Raw genomic sequence first — 14,624 nt, forward strand, 5'->3', positions numbered from 1 at the left:
AGGTGCCACCTGTATCTTCTGAACATACAAATCCTCCGCGAGCGTCATTGCCTCCCTTACCGCCAATGCTTCCAGTGTAATAGGATCAAATATATGTTTGAAAGTGAGAGAAGAAGCATCTAGGAAAGTGCCATCCAAATCCCTGCAAGCTGCTCTGACCAAACCAAACCGTCCGTTTGACACTGCGACATCAACATTAAACTTCACATGCTCCTGTGGCAAGGGGAGCCAGTAGGTTGGCTTGGGTGCCCGGTTTGCACAGCTCTGCTGTTTTGGCCTAGATAGTACCTCTAAATCTCTCATAAAAGAATTGATGGAGAGGTGTATCTGCAAGGGGCTGTCATAAATATCCTCATGGATAGCTCTATGATGCGATCTCCAGATTGCCCACAGACAATCATACGCGTAAAGTCTGAATCTGTCAGCTGCTCGTGCATTGTAAAGATCCAATTTTTGGCATTCAAGTTCAAATTATCACACATCTGCTCCAGTATGTCATCCGATGATAGAGACCATACACATCTGGCAGTTATGCAATTGATTAAATCGTGTTTCCAGCTATCCTCCGCTGAGCAGAAAGGACAGGACAAGCTTGAGGCCATATTCAGATGATGCAAAATATCTAATGTTGGAACCGAGTCCTTGCATAGTCTCCACACAAAGTTTTTCAGTTTCGAGGGAACTCTGATATTCCATAGTGAAATCCATGCTTTCTTCTCTTGATCAGCTGCAGACGAGCTTGCGGTACTAGCCAACAGATTATCCCTCTGGTTTTTAACTTTGGACATCATCCTGTAAACCGAGCTGACAAAAAACCTCCCTCGGATATCTTTGCCCCAGGCCCAAAAGTCATCAATTCTTTTTGTGCATAATGGGATCGATAATATTACATCCACGTCAATTGGAATAAAAACCCTTCTTAACTCCTCCTCCTTCCATGAATTTGTCGCCACATCTATGAGGTCAAAAACAAGTTGTGGTGGATTGGACACAAGAGAAGTCACCGGTCTCATCATGCCCGACCTGGGCAGCCAATTTTTTGTCCATATTCTGGTGCTTTCTCCCGTTCCAATCCTTTTCATAATCCCTTGTGCTAGGACATCTCGTCCATCAATGATCACCCTCCAAATCTGCGATGGGCGAGTACCCAACTCAGAATTTAGGAAATGACTAGATGGGTAGTATACAGCCTTGAGTATCCTTGCACTAAGCGCCATGCTTGTCTCGCCAGGAGTGACAGGTTGAATAGTTCTATATCTCGAAATCCTAGTCCTCCCAGGCATTTTGGTTTAGTGCATACCTCCCATGAGACCCAGCAAGGTTTCCTCTTGCCTCGCTTGCTTCCCCATCAAAACTAGCGGATCATTGACATCACATTCTCACAAATGCCACGCGGCAACCTGAAACAAGCCATAGAATAAACATGAATAGCTTGGACTACTGCTTTAATAAGCACCTCTTTACCCGCATAAGACAATAGCTTCTCCATCCATCCCTTGATCTTTTCCCACACTCTATCCCCCAGATATTTAAAGGTTCCATTTTTTGAGTGACCCACATCAGTGGGCATGCCAAGGTACCTGACGGTGTCCTGGACTAGGGGGTACTCACCACGTCGTCTCCTGATCTGTTAGATTGGGTCGTATACTCATGGGCCAGTTCAGACAACTGCCGCATACAAGGAAGATTCCACAAGACTTGGCGATCAAGACAAGGACTCCTCCCCACCGGCGTATTCGGCTAGGACTCTGTTATCCTAGGCCTCTGGTGCATTATATAAACCGAAGCCAGGTTAGTCGATAGATCATATACAACATACAATCATACCATAGGCTAGCTTCTAGGGTTTAGCCTCTCTGATCTCGTGGTAGATCAACTCTGGTACTACTCATATCATCGAGAACAATCAAGCAGGACGTAGGGTTTTACCTCCATCAAGAGGGCCCGAACCTGGATAAAACATCGTGTCCCCTGCCTCCTGTTACCATCGATCCTAGACGCATAGTTCGGGACCCCCTACCCAAGATCCGCCGGTTTTGACACCGACATTGGTGCTTTCATTGAGAGTTCCGCTGTGTGATCGGCAAAGGGATCAATGGCTCGCCCGCAGGTCAACTGCGACGCCGACATCTTCGTCGCCGGCTCAACTGGTCACCTTGGCTCGACCGAGGACCGTGCTCCATCTCCGATCATCATGTTCGGACGGGGGCCTTCTTCAACATCAACTCCGATCTCTATCATGATCATAGAGGAGTCATCCATGGAGCTCGAGGGTTCAACGTCAACATTGCCCTCGGGCGGCCGTGCTGTTTTTATGGACAGCGAACTTGTATTCGCCGTCACCACCTACTCGAGCGTTGGTTTGACGATTGCTTCGATGGAATAGTGCGGAATTACGTCTACAACAGCCATGCAAAATTTCGTCGATTTCCGATGGAGTAATCTCCGACAATCTACGATATACCGGAGCCGTGTCAAATCTGGACGGAAATCTGGACGAGTTTAGGCCGTGGTCTCCAGAGCGCATCTCGGAGGTACTTTGGAAGATCCAACCGTTCATCTACTGCGGAATGACCATATCTACCACCCCTCCAAATTTCAGCTTGATCCGACGGTTCAAACTCCGGGAACTTTCCGATGAGTGGACCAATTTTCGGATCCGTTTTCTGCGCGAATACGGATCCGACCCGAATTCATGTTTTTTTTATGAACGTGATATTGGACAACCTTTTTAGAGGAATTCTCTTCTAGGGTATTGTGCGTTGTTTTTAAACACGTGCCCGTAAATTTTAATCCTCCCATGAGGTCATCTTCATCATCATGCTGGTGTCAAACCAGTCCGGCAATATTGCTCCAATGTTGCCGACCTGTGCTAGACACGGAGTCACTTTGTTGAGCCGAGCTCAACTTCTTCGGATCATCATCTCGGCAAGCCGAATAAGAGTCCGGCATCACGAAGGATAAATCATCACCAACATCGCCGCCCCACAGATTAGACGGAGCGGGCATACCGGCATCGCCGCACGGTCACTTCATCAAGCCGGCATCGACCACGTCACGACCTGCATCGGTAGAACCACACTATTGCTTCTTCAAGCTGGTGTCCATCACGCTGACCTACTTCGACTCATCGGCTGACATCGAGGCTTCGACATCTCGGCTGGACCGGGGGCTTCGCCATCTCTTCATCAACCTACTCCGGAGACTTCGGCGTCACTAGCCGACCAGCTCCGTCACGTTAGCTGGACTGAGGGCTTTGCCTCGGCAAGCCAACCTTTGCCAGCATTGCCATGCCGTCATTTTATCGCCCATCAGGCAATGGGTGTGCGGATCAAGTCTCAATTTTGGGAATCACCTTTCTTTGGATTGCTACAACAAATAAACCAGGTGCTATTAATCCTACTGTTTTTTGCTTGTTTGGGCTCATTTTTCCCAATGAATTATTACTCTGGTTTGTCCATCATATGTACGCAGGTCTATCAAATGGTGGCCGCATTAACGAGGCCACATGGTGGTTCGGTCAGTTTCCATATATAGTCCAGCGAATGCCGCATTCGGAACTCGGACCGACCTGTGAATTCAGGCTTTGCCACGCCTTTACCGCATCACGCCGACGCCCGGCATCGACATTGACTTCGGCGCCAGGCCATATTTCTTTTATTACTCACTTTGCATAAATTATTTATTATGCAATGATTTTTTTAATTATTATTATTACTATTATCTCCGTTTTGCATTATTTTTTGTGCACAGGAAAATGATCCGGGGACTTCGGCGTCACTCTGCCGGTCTGCATTGACCGTGCTATGTCACCACTTTGGCGTGTCGAGCTCTCCGCTCCGCCACCTCGGGACCTACTTGGGGGATGGAACCTTGTCCCGCATCAAACTCGGACCGCGTCATCAATGCCGAACACATTAACCAGCTAAGTCGCTTTCATGCTCAAAGTTCTAATTTTTAATTTGTGTTCGGTTTGACCAAGCATTATACTTTTTTGGAAAAAAGTTGCTTGTAAAAAATATCCTTGTCAAAACTTTGTTTGTGACATGCAAATTCAAATACCCCGTTTACTTGGGGGCTTCCTTTATGAAGCTTTTTCCTCTTGCATATGATTATACTTGTACGGCTTCGTTCCTTGTTCGTGTATTACGCCACAATATGCACCATATTGACTTAAGCGATTTGCAAGCTGGGTTGCCTGGCTCCTGTGCTTACCCCTACCTTTCCGATTGTTCGGCTAGGGAGTAAAGGGAGCACCTCTGCGATTGTCACGACCGGGTCCTCCGAGCTCTGACCTCAGACTGGGTGAAGCCGAAAGCTAGCGCTCTTATTATTTTCAATCATGGCCGGCACACAATGGAACTCATGAGTACAAAAAATCTATTGCACAAGTCTCATAGTAATAATGAGCACCAAAGAAAGGTATCGGTGGGGGTACTATTTTCTTCGAAGATGCTTATTACACTTCGTTAGTAATATAGCATAAGTTCCCTGAGCGCGCTTTGTCTGTTACAGCCTTATGGCCTGATTGCCTGGTTATCGGAAACACCGTCGATACTCTCGACAGGCGGAGTACATGACACTTTTCGGCCCTTGGCCGAAGAGGGAGAAGCCGATGGTCGGTTAAGACGCGTTTAAAGTTCGGGTGAACACAAATATGATATAAGTACTTCGATACATACAATCATTATACATAAAATTCTTACCCAAGTCATTTGGGGGCTCTTAAAATTTATATATGAGCTGTAAATGTGTTTTCTTCTTGGTCGTTGTCAAAACACGATAGAAGCACAATCTTTTCTTTCTCTTCCAATTTTCGGATTGGCACCGAACACTTGATCTTGTTTGGACGTCATGTTTTTACTGACTTTTTTGGCTTTCCAAGCTTTTGGCACTTTTAAACTATTTGTGTGTTTCCAGCACAAGTCTCACAGTGCAATGCCGGACACCTTTAGAGATTCGGAAAAAACATTCTCGGATATTGCTATATATGCATTGGTTTCGAATTGTGTCTTCGGTCAATAGTTGGGTTGCCCAGCTCCTGCACTTGCTTCCTATGTTCCGCTTTGTTCGGCTAGGCGTGCAAAGGGAGAACCACTACTATTGTGCTTCCAGCTCACATGGTTAAGCACCTCAGTGGAGAAAGCCGAAAACTGACTGTCACAAATCCCGGTAAACTGGTCAGCGATCCGATGACTGTGTTAAATGACGGGCCATTCATAACAATGGCCGAAGTGTTTACGGCTTGACCTCGACTGTCGCCGAACACTATCGGGGGCTATTAACTAGCCTCCCAAATTAAATCCTCGATATTTTGCTCTTACATTGGAGCTGAGGTTTCATGATCATGCTTAGCATGAAAACCCAAAGAAAGGAACCGATAGCGGGACTATTTTCTTTGGAAGACATTTCTTATGTTAATAGTAATATAACATATCTCTCTGCATACCTTTGTTTATAAAACTGTATGGCCAGATTGCCTTGTTTGTCGTAAATCTTTGCCCTCATAAAGGCTTTATAAAGTAGGACAAACACTCCTCGGCTACTGGCCGAGGAGGTGGAAGCCGATGGTCGGTCAAAAAAGTTTTGTACAATGCGGATCCGAGCATTAATGACATAAAGTACTTGGATACATAGAGTCATTACACATAATTTGTGATTTTACTATGGATATCGATCCTTAATTCGGCCACCCGTGCCCGCATTAAGGCTCGGGGGCTACTGGGCTTCGGGCTTATTATTTACAAATATTAAAGGGGCACATCGATCCCCTGATCTGGTGTTGCCACCCGACCAGTGTCTCGGGGGCTACTGCATTGCCTGTTCAATGCAGAAAATTTTAAGTGCAATACAGTTTCCGACGAGATTTTGATCCTCAGGTTGGTCGGCCGCACCCAACCTAAGTCTCGAGGACTGAGCACGCCGCTTTTTGTGTCCCGAAGTATTCTGTCGAGCTATGACTTGATCCTCAGGCCGATTTTGCAAATCAACCTGAGTCTCAGCGGCTACTGGGATCAGCGGTCTTACGTCATCCTTCAGGTGCATCTCGGGTTTCAGACCGATACACACCTTGAGGGCTACTGACTATATATCTCGGCAGAGAATAAATTGCACCAATCAAAAATATTGACAAAAAATCGGCCCACAGTCGAGGTGGTGCACCACCTCGGAAGCAGTCCGGCATAAAGCTCGGGCGCTAGTGGCTGGCTCCATAGAGGGCATTTCCGGCATTAAGCTCGGCTAAACTCCTTCAACTTTTTTGGACCAAGATGATCTATGACATCTTGGATATAGTTCGGCATTGGAGCTTGGACACAGTCCGGCATTGGAGCTCGGATACATTTCGGCGTTGGAGCTCGGAAGCAGTCCGGCATTGGTGCTCGGCTGCAAAAGATACCTCGAATGCAGTCCGGCGTTAGAGCTCGGACGCAAGAGGACACTGCCTCCCGGGAACAACTTCAAACACGAGGTGTGGCATAAAAATAACAAGGCATTGATAAAGGTCGGAAACTTAAAGGGGCTCCTCGGATACCCGACGTGCAAACTCGTCGAATGCATTTCAGCGATCCTCAAGATCGAAGATGAGAAGATTTGTTGAACCAATTTTCAAGACCGACGATCGAAGACAAAGAATAGTTCGGAAGAACCGAGGAGTGTCCCCACCTTGAAGACCGGTTTAGGGGGCTACTGACGGTGTCCTGGACTAGGGGGTACTCACCACGTCGTCTCCTGATCTGTTAGATTGGGCCGAGGACCCCCATGGCCGTATACTCATGGGCCAGTTCAGACAGCTGCCGCATACAAGGAAGATTCCACAAGACTTGGCGATCAAGACAAGGACTCCTCCCCACCAGCGTATTCAGCTAGGACTCTTGTTATCCTAGGCCTCTGGTGCATTATATAAACCGAGGCCAGGCTAGTCGATAGATCATATACAACATACAATCATACCATAGGCTAGCTTCTAGGGTTTAGCCTCTCTGATCTCGTGGTAGATCAACTCTTGTACTACTCATATCATCAAGAACAATCAAGCAGGATGTAGGGTTTTACCTCCATCAAGAGGGCCCGAACCTGGGTAAAACATCGTGTCCCCTGCCTCCTGTTACCATCGATCCTAGACGCATAGTTCGGGACCCCCTACCCGAGATCCGCCGGTTTTGACACCGATAGTACCTCTCACTCAATTATTCATTATGGACATCCAGAGAAGTTTTTATACCATCTCGAACAGATTGAGGCATCCCTTACTGAAAAATATCGATGATTTCGAATTGTTCACTCGCTAGCCCGAAGCATTACAGTAGATAGTCAACAAGTTTGACACTGTAGCCGCCCCCTCATTGATCGCTTTGAATAGCAGCAGCCTATCATCAGTAAGGAGAAGGTGGTTAACAACCGGAGCCGTCGGAGCCACCTATACTCCCACAAAATGCAATGATTGAGATTACGATTTCAAGAGGCACGAGAGGCCCTCCGCTGCAATCAAAAAGAGATAAGGGGAGATTGGGTCTCCTTGTCGAATACCCCTGGTGGGTTTAAACTGGTCCAGTTTCTCTCCATTAAAAAGAACTGAGAACGATACTGACTTGATCATGCCCATTAGAACACCAATACATGATCTTGCAAAGCCAAGCTTGATGATAATTGCCTCCAGATATGTCCATTCTAGCCTGCCATAAGCTTTCATCATATTCAACTTCAAAGCACAATGACTATTAGATTTGGACTTACTCCTTTTCATGAAATGCAGGCATTCATAGGCACATATGATGTTATCTGTGATCAATCTTCCAGGAACGAAAGCTGATTGTTCTTCGGAGATAATATCAGGCAATATTTGCTTCAACCTGTTCGCCACTACTTTTGAAGCAATTTTATACAAAACATTGCACAAACTAATCGGTCTAAATTGAGTGAGGAGTGTTGGATTCGGTACCTTCGGTATTAAAACCAAAAAAGTATCGTTAATGCACTCCGAACTTTCTTCCCCCCTGACAATCTTCAACACCGCCTTAGTAATCTCTTCCCCACACACATCCCAATGCCTTTGATAAAAATGTGTAGGGAAGCCATCCAGCCCAGGAGCTTTTGTGGAGAACATTTGAAAGAGCGCTAGTTTCACCTCTTCACTAGTGTAGGGAGCGCATAGAATATTGTTCGTGACAGCCGTGACTTTCCTAGGCACATGATCAAGCACGGCCTCCATGTCTGTTACTCCCTCAGATGTATACAGGTCTTTATAGAAATTTGAAACTAGGATTTCTAGCTCCGTCGGATCGTCCACCATGATGCCCAGAGCATTAGACAAAGACTTGATCATGTTTTTCTTCCTCCTCATACTTGCCCGCATATGAAAGAATTTTGTGTTCTTGTCTCCCGCTGCTAAACATTCTATTCTAGATCTTTGGCGCGAAAGTACTTCTCCTCTGTGCTATAATTCCACAAGACGCTCATGAATTTTCTGCTCTCGGTGACTTGGCCCAGTGCGCAAAGGATCATCTCTCAGTCTCCCCAATTCACACTTCAAATTTGTTATCTCAGTTCGGACCGAACCAAACGTGGTTTTGTCCCATTGAAACAAACTCTGGGACAACGCTAGCAGCTTCTGTTTAATATCTTCCACTCGATGACTAGGGTGTCCCGTCGACCAGGTTGCCCGGATTTCATCTTTCAGACCATCATGAGACTCCCACGCTACTTCATATCTGAATACCTTTAGCTCTTGGCTGACAAGGGCCATTGTTGAGTTCAAGATGTATTGGACAGTGATCAGAGGTGGCCACCTCCAAGTGTGTCAAGCTTGCATTGGGAAACGCAGTACTCCACTCTGTCGATGCTAACGCACGGTCCAACCTTACTCGTGTAAATGAACCTCCCGTTACCTTCTTCTCAAAGGTCCAAAATCTACCCTTGAAACCCAAGTCCATAAGCATACACACATCCACCATATCCCGAACAGCTTGAATTTGGGCATTGATTCACTGTCCAACTCCTTCATGTTCATCAGGACAGAGCACTTCATTGAAATCGCCTATGCATAGCCAAGGGAGATTGCTTGAAGAGTTGATATTTTTTAAAGTGTTCCATGTATGGTGGCGCAAATGAGTTTGAGCCTCACCGTACACTACCGTCATCCTCACGGGTCCCAGCCTAGTTCAGAACCTCCACATCCACATGATAATTCGAGTAACCCAAAACATCTATTTTTATTGAATTATTCCAAAAGAGGCCAATACCTCCACTCCTTCCCACATTATCGATAGCATAAGCATGATCAAAACCTATAGAACTGGCTAAACTCTCTACTCTTGCTTTATCGATCTGAGTTTCTAGGATACAAAGCACAATAGGAGCATAGTTCTTCGCTAAATCGCGAAGCTCGCGAACTGTCGAGCCCTTGCCCACGCCCTGATAGTTCCAACATATATAACTCATTGTGCCTGTCGGTGCCCCCTGAGAGCCTGCTGATAATGCATTGGTTGCAACAGTTGTACCATCTTCCCCTTCTCCGAGATGCTTTGACAGCCCCATCTTTGGTCGTTTGATGTTATTGCGTGGCGAAACATATACCGGGGGGAGTGGAGGCACCCCCTTTGGATTCTTATCTGCCAGAACGACCACAACCCCGTTTGATTCTGGTGTAGGTGCAACGAGGCCAGAGGAAAAAACTTGCATGTTGTCCCGGGACACTCTTTTGTTGATGTTTCTGTTTTCCTGTTCATTGGCTATTTCTTCCGTCTCCAGATTGGCCACCTAAGCACCCCCATTGCCCAAGCTGCTTTCAGTCGATGTTACATAAGATGGATTCAGAACCCTTTCCACTCCGGCTACAGAAGGTGTTGCAGCTGCAGCATTCCAATTCGGTTCGTTCCTTTTAGCAGCAACATCTGCCATCCTCCTCATCTCCTCATCATGGTTGACAGGCCCGCCGTTCTTGACACCCTCATTGTGTGCTTCATATGCCGCTCCTCCTCGATGCATGCTGGTGTCACCTGCTCCACGTGCTGGGACGAAACCGCGGCCTCTCCCTCTCCCACCCCGAGCCTGATATCTACTTCCTGTAGGTTGTGAGAACGCTATCGGACGGTGTTGAGCAATCATCCAACCACCCCACTTCTTATCCTCGTCCTTCCAAACTCCATTGCCACACTCCTCGTATCCATGGCCCATCATGTCGCATACCCTGCAGAAAAAAGGTATCTTCTCGTACTTAATGACCAGCATCCGTGTGCCTTCCCCTACCACCGTCAACGGAGTGAAGCAGGTTAGGGGCTTGGCTGTCATAATCCTTGCCCGAACATTAACATAGTCCCCCTCATAATAGAGCATAGGCCGCAGCTGAACCTCCCAGACCTTGCCGATCATGCGAGCTAGTTGATCAACCACATGCTCCTATCGATAGAGATCAGGAATCTTGTGTATTTGAGCCCAGACGTACAGTCCATCCAGCACCGCCTTAGGATCTGTCTTGCCATCATAATCCTCAATTATCATGCCGAGACCTCTGAAAAGCCAAGGGCCTCTATGAACTACATTCTTCCAATCTCCAAGACAGAAGAATTGAAAGATAAACAGATTCTCGCCAGCCTCCCGAAACTTTGGCGTTTGAGCTAATCCCCATATGAATTTCATGTTTTCAAAAAAAGGTGTGGCGCTGAAAGGCCCGCCAGTGTTTACTCGTGCGATCGCCATCCATCTAGCTTCTGCCGCGAATCTCTGGGCTTTCACCTCCCCGATGACCACCTCATCCAATTCCTCCTCCATTAGTTCCATGTTTTTCATCATCTCATCCAGATCAATCTCAGACTTCTCTCTCGACTTCGTAGAAGAACCCCCAGGAGCCGCCATAGCGACCGCCGAGGACCCTTGACTCCACAGCCAAAGCACTGCCAAACTCCCTCGACGCCCCCACGGGGAGCGCCGGCTCGGTAACGGATAGAGACGGCGAGCCTCCTCGGCGATTGCCAGATCGCCAGAGGCGGCGCCGCTAACCCTAAGCAAGAGGGTAACTACGACCCCATACCTGGTTTCGATCATACAGATGCAGGACGGCTTATGCCCAAACCCTGCAAACAAGTTTGGGATGGGCTACAACGCGGCGTCAGCTGTGCATTCCACCACTATATATCACGCTGATGCCATGAAATCATCAAGAACTTGCTCTCACATGCCCTGGACTGAAATTCGACTATGCATCATGGGTCACGCGGGAATAGTAGAAGGAGAACATTCATTCTCTAGCATTGCCTAATAACAATAGGCGAACCTATGTTGATATATACGCAAAATAAAAAAAGTACGCTGATATAGCTTTTCTGACTGGTGAGACTTCAAACCGTGCGATCGGATCGGCAGCCACCGTGCGCATGTGATCACCTGCCGCGTGTTAATTGGATCGTGCTGAGCTCCCTGATAACCCACAAATATAGGGGATCAATTGTAGCCTCTTTCGATAAGTAAGAGTGTCGAACCCAACGAGGAGCTAAATGTAGAACAAATATTCACTCAAGTTCTATCGACCACGGATACAACTCTACGCACGCTTAACGTTCGCTTTACCTAGAACAAGTATGAAACTAGAAGTACTTTGTAGGTGTAACAGAATAGATTTGCAAGAATATAAAGAGCACGTAAATAAAAACTAGGGGCTGTTTTAGGTAAATAAGCAATAAAGTTAGTATAGCGAGTGTGGAAAAGTGGTGGTAGGAGTTGTGAAATTGTTCCTAAGCAATTGACTACTTTACTAGACCGATAGCAAGTTTTATGTGGGATAGGCCACTGCTAGCATGTCATCCCTAACTTGGAATTCTATGAACTTATTATTGGAACTATTATCAAGCATCCGCAACTACTAACGTTCATTAAGGTAAAACCCAACCATAGCATTAAGATATATTGGTCCCCTTTCAATCCCGTATGCATCAATTTCTATGCTAGGTTGAAGCTTCTGTCACTCTTACCCTCCAATACATAGTCCTATCAACATACAACTAACCCTATCGTGTGATCCACACGCGCGCTCATATGATGGGAACCAAAGGACAACAACATAACCACAAGCAAATTAAACCAATCATAGCAATTCACCAATTACCGATAGGACAACGAAAATCTACTCAGACATCATAGGATGGCAACACATCATTGGATAATAATATGAAGTATAAAGCACCATGTTCAAGTAGAGGGTACAGCGGGTTGCGGGAGAGTGGACCGCTGTAGACAGATGGGGGAAGGTGATGAAGACGTTGGTGAAGATGACGGAGGTGTTGGTGTAGATCGTTGTCGCGATGATGGCCCGGCGTTCCGGCGCCACTGGAAGAGAGGGGGAGAGGGCCCCCCTTCTTATTATTCCTTGACCTTCTCCCTAGATGGGAGAAGGGTTTCCCCTCTGGTCCTTGGCTTCCATGGAATAGGAGGGGCGAGAGCCCCTCCGAGATTGGATATGTCTCTCTGTCTCTCTCTGTTTCTGTGTTCTTGATTCTGGCCTTTCACCGTTTCTTATATTCTCGGAGTACCATAACTCCGATTGGGTTGAAATTTTAACACGATTTCTATCCGGATATTTGCTTTCTTGTGGCGAAGTAAGGGCACCAAGCGCCTTAGTCCCAAAGATAGTATAAAAAGTTGCCAAAAGTATATGAAACTTGTATAATATTGGCATGGAACAATAAAAAATTATAGATACAACGGAGACGTATCAGCATCCCCAAGCTTAATTCCTACTCGTCCTCTAGTAGGTAAATGATAAAAAATAATTTTTGATGTGGAATGCTACCTAGCATAATCTTGATCATGTAATCTAATCATGGCATGAATATTAAGACATGAGTGATTCAAAGCAATAGTCTATCATTTTACATTAAGACAATAATACTTCAAGCATACTAATAAAGCAATCATGTCTTTTCAAAATAACATGGCCAAAGAAAGTTATCCCTACAAAATCATATGGCCTAGCTATGCTCCATCTTCATCACACAAAATATTCAAATCATGCACAACCCCGATGACAAGCCAAGCAATTGTTTCATACTTTTGATGTTCTCGAACCTTTTCAACTTTCACGCAATACATGAGCGTGAGCCATGGACATAGCACTATAGGTGGAATAGAATATGATGGTGGAGGTTGTGTGGAGAAGACAAAAATGAGAAAGTCTCACATCGACGTGGCTAATCAATAGGCTATGGAAATGCCCATCAATTTATGTCAAATGTGAGGAGTAGGGATTGCCATGCAACGGATGCACTAGAGCTATAAGTGTATGAAAGCTCAAACTGAAACTAAGTGGGTGTGCATACAACTTTCTTGCTCATGAAGACCTAGGGCATTTGAGGAAGCCCATCGTTGGAATATACAAGTCAAGTTCTATAATGAAAATTCCCACTAGTATATGAAAGTGATAACTCAAGAGACTCTCTATATGAAGAACATGGTGCTACTCTGAAGCACAAGTGTGGTAAAAGGATAGTAACATTGTCCCTTCTCTCTTTTCTCTCATTTTTTCTATTTTTTCTCATTTTTTCTTTCTTTTTCTTTTTTTGTAGGATTCTTTGGCCTCTCTCTCTTTTTTTTGGGGGGGGGCTTCTTTGGACACTTTTATTTTGATAACCTCACATGGGACAATGTTCTAATAATGATGATCATCACACTTTTATTTACTTACAACTCGATACTAGAACAAAGTATGACTCTATATGAATGCCCCCGGCGGTGTACCGGGATGTGCAATGATCTAGCATAGCAATGACATCAAAAAATGGACAAGCCATGAAAACATCATGCTAGCTATCTTACAATCATGCAAAGCAATATGACAATGATGCTCAAGTCATGTATATGAAGATGATGGAAGTTGCATGGCAATATATCTTGGAATGGTTGTGGAAATGCCATAATAGGTAGGTATGGTGGTTGTTTTGAGGAAGATATAAGGAGGCTTATGTGTGATAGAGCGTATCATATCATGGGGTTTGGATGCACCGGTGAAGTTTGCACCGACTCTCAAGGTGAGAAAGGGAATCCACGGTACCGAAGAGGCTAGCAATGATGGAAGGGTGAGAGTGCGTATAATCCATGGACTCAACATTAGTCATAAAGAACTCACATACTTATTGCAAAAATCTATTAGTCATCGAAACAAAGTACTACGCCCATGCTCCTAGTGGGATAGATTGGTAGGAAAAGACCATCGCTCGTCCCCGACCGCCACTCATAAGGAAGACAATCAATAAATACCTCATGCTCCAACTTCGTTACATAGCGGTTCACCATACGTGCATGCTATGGGAATCACAAACTTCAACACAAGTACTTATACAATCCACAACTACCCACTAGCATGACTCTAATATCACCATCTTTATATCGCAAAACTATTGCAAGGAATCAAACATATCATATTCAGTAATCTAGATGTTTTATGTAGGATTTTATGACTAACCATGTGAATGACCAATTCCTGTCAACTCTCTAAATAGATATAAGTGAAGCAAGAGAGTTTAATTCTTTCTACAAAAGATATGCCCATGCTCTAACAAATATAAGTGAATCAAAAGAGCATTCTATAAATGGCGGTTTTCTATGTGAAGAGAAACAGGCAATCCAAATTTCAAATG

Source organism: Triticum urartu, chromosome 2A (assembly GCF_056163025.1).
Source record: "Triticum urartu cultivar PI428250 chromosome 2A, HENAU_Tu73, whole genome shotgun sequence".
Classification (NCBI taxonomy): Eukaryota; Viridiplantae; Streptophyta; class Magnoliopsida; order Poales; family Poaceae; genus Triticum; species Triticum urartu.